This window comes from Pongo abelii, chromosome 19 (genome assembly GCF_028885655.2).
Source record: "Pongo abelii isolate AG06213 chromosome 19, NHGRI_mPonAbe1-v2.0_pri, whole genome shotgun sequence".
Taxonomy (NCBI): Eukaryota; Metazoa; Chordata; class Mammalia; order Primates; family Hominidae; genus Pongo; species Pongo abelii.
The window spans coordinates 45,078,010-45,081,484 of NC_072004.2; the positions used below are offsets into that span (position 1 = coordinate 45,078,010).

Sequence of the window (3,475 nt, forward strand, 5' to 3'; positions counted from 1 at the left end):
TAAGACAGAAGGATCACTTGAGCCCGGAAATTTGAGGCTGCAGTGAGCTATGATTGTACTCCAGCCTGGGTGACACAACGAGACCCTGTCTCAGAAACAAAAACAAAAACAAAGCCTGCTTGGGGAAATGAATCCATTCCCAAGAACTAATTGAGTCTCTAGAGAAAGATATTAATCTATAGTAATAACCTAATCACCTCTTAAAGGTACCACCTCCCAATATTGATACACTGAGAATGAAGGTTCCAACATGAGTTTCGGCAGAGACAGTCAAACCACAGCATAGACCACAAATGGATATACACCCAGCTCTTAGATTTTTCAAACAATTTTTCTATATATAATTTCCCTTTTTGATCTATTCCTGTTAATTATATTAACAGATTTTCTAATGCTAAACCATCCTTTTATTCCTGAAATAAACTTCACTGGTTTATGTTGGTGGTTGTTATTGTAGTACATAATGCTGTATTGGTTTATGAACTTAAAAGAAATTTTTTTAATTTTTAATTTTTGTGGGTACAGAGTAGGTATATATTTATGGGGTGCATGAGATGTTTTGATACAGGCATGCAACGTAAAATAAGCACGTCATGGAGAATGGGGCATCCATCCCCTCAAGAATTCATCCTTTGAGTTACAAACAATTCAATTACACTCTTTAATTTAAAATGTACAATTAAGTTATTATTGACTATAGTCACCCTGTTGTGCTATCAAAATCTTAGCTCTGTCGCCCAGGCTGGAGTGCAGTGCATGATCTTGGCTCACTGCCACCTCCACCTCCCTCCTGCCTCGGCCTGCAAGTAGCTGGGACTACAGGCACATGGCACCATGCCCAGCTAATTTTTGTATTTTTAGTAGAGATGAGGATTACAAGTGTGAGCCACCATGCCCAGCCCTTATTCATTCTTTCTATTTTTTTGTATACATTAACCATCACCACTTCCCCATCAGCCCCCACTATCATTTAGCCTCTGGAAACCATACTTTACGTTCATGAGTTCAGTTGTTTTGATTTTTAGATCCCACAAATAAATGAGAACATGCGATGTTTGTCTTTCCATGCGTGGCTTATTTCACTTAACAAAATGACCTCCAGTTCCATCCATGTTGTTGCAAATGACTGGATCTCAGTCTTTTTTATGACTGAATAGTACTCCATTGTGTATATGTGCCACATTTTCTTTACACATTCATCCATTAATTGACACTCTGAATCCTAGCTATTGTGAATAGTGCTGCAACAAACATAGGAGTGCAGATATCTCTTCAATGTACTATTTTCCTTTCTTTTGGGAATATACCCAGCAGTGGGATTGCTGGATCATATGGTAGCTCTGTTTTTAGTTTTTTGAGGAATCTCCAAACTGTTTTCCATAGTGGTTGTACTAATTTACATTCCCACCAACAGTTTTCGAGGGTTCCCTTTTCTCCACATTCTCACCAGCATTTGTTATTGCTTGACTTTTGCGTAGAAGCCATTTTAACTGGGGTGAGATGAAAAAATATGGAATCCTTCATGAATGTGTGTATCATCCCTGCACAGGGACCATGCTAATCTACTCTGTGTCATTCTAATTTTAGTACATGTGTAGTGAGCGCTTGGTTTGAAAATATTTTATTTAAGATTATTGCATCTCAAATTGTTCAAAAGTGAGATTGTGCTGTAATTTTCCTTTCTTATATTTTTCTTGTTTCTTTTTGATATCAAGGTTATATTTACCTCATAAAATAGTTTGAAGGTTTTCCTTCTTTTCCCATTCTTTGGAATCATTTGCATGAAGTTGGTTATCTCTTTTTTGAATGTTTAGTAGAGCTAACTTGTAAAATCACCTGGACCACATATTGTGTGTTTGCGTATGTGGGGATAGATTTCTAAAACAGGAATTTAATTCCTTTAATGATTATTTGTTTATTCAGATCCTCTATTTCTTAGTCAGTTTTTTTTTTTGTTTTTCCTTGAGACAGTGTCTTGCTCTGTTGCCCAGGCTGCAGTGCAGTGGTCCTTCTGCCTCAGCCTCCCAAGTAGCTGGGACTACAGGCATGCACTACCATGCCCTGCTTATTTCAAAAAATTTATATATTTGTAAAGATGAGGTCTCACTCTGTTGCCCAGGTTGGTTTCAAACTCCTGGATTCAAGCAATCCTCCTGCCTCAGCCTCCCAAAGTGCTGGGATTACAGGTATGAGCCACCACACCTGGCCCTTAGTCAGTTTTGGTAGGTGTTTTTGTTCTGTGAAAATTTTCATTTCACCCAGTTTATTGGCATAATCTTGTTCATAGTATTTACTTATTATTTTTAAAGTATCTATTATATCTGTAGTTATTTAATTGCTAATATTATTTATTTGTACCTTTTCTTATTTTGATCAATCAGATCAAATTTCTGTATATTGGTATTTTCAAAGAACCAGACTGATTACCTCTTCTATTGTTTCTTTGCTTTCTATTTTATTAATAGCTGTTCCTTTCTTTATTATTTCCTTCTATTTTCTTTGGATTTACTCTGACATAATTTATAGAAAATCTTGAATCTGATATTTATTCAATTAATTTTCCAGTTTCTTTTAATATACGCTTGTATGGCTTTTCCTCTAATTACTGCTTTTAGCTACATTCCACAAATTTTGACACGAAGAATTTTATCATTCAGTTGTAAATATTTTCTAATCTTCGTTATGATTTTTTCTTTGATCCATTTGTTGTTCAGAAGTGTGTTTTTACATTTCCCAAACATATTAAATTTTTAAAATTGTGCTGTTATTGATTTTGAATTTAATTGAATTGTGATGACAGAATGTAGTCTACATAATATTGGTTCTTGATTTGCTTTGTATTGTAGTACAAAATCAATTTTCAAAATGTTCATGAAGCTTAAAAAATGTATATTCTGTAGCTGTTGGTTGTGGAATTCTCCATATGTTCATTAGATTAAACTTACTGTGTTTAATCTACAGCCTAACTTGGTTTTTTGTCTCTTGGATATTTCTATTTCTAATTCAATTTCAAATTCCAATTTCTAAGAGATGTTAACCTCTCCCACTATGCTTGTAGATTTTAAATTTCATCTTGTAATTCTATCAGTTTTTGCTTTTTATATTTAATTTTTGCTTAATATATTTTGAGGTTGTGTTAACTGGAAGCATGTAAGTTCCATGATGTTCAACCTTTCTGATTAACTCCTTTAATTATTATATAGTGACTCTTTATTCCTTTTTTTTAATTTAATTTTTTTTTTTTTGAGATAGCCCAGGCTGGAGTGCAATGGCGTGATCTCGATTCACTGCAACCTCTGCCTCCTGGGTTCAAGCGATTCTTCTGCCTCAGCCTCCTGAGTAGCTGGGACTACAGGCATGAACCACTAGACCCAGCTAATGTTTTTGTATTTTTAGTAGAGACGGGGTTTCACCAAGTTGGCCAGGATGGTCTTGAACTCCTGACCTCAAGTGATCCGCCTGCCTTGGCCTCCCA

General features: G+C 35.4%; 1 pseudogene; it reads right to left on the minus strand.

The window, feature by feature from the left end:
- Positions 1 to 1,504: 1,504 nt before the first annotated feature.
- On the minus strand, positions 1,505 to 1,605 carry LOC112129741 (U6 spliceosomal RNA; annotated as a pseudogene).
- Between the last annotated feature and the right edge of the window lie 1,870 nt (positions 1,606 to 3,475).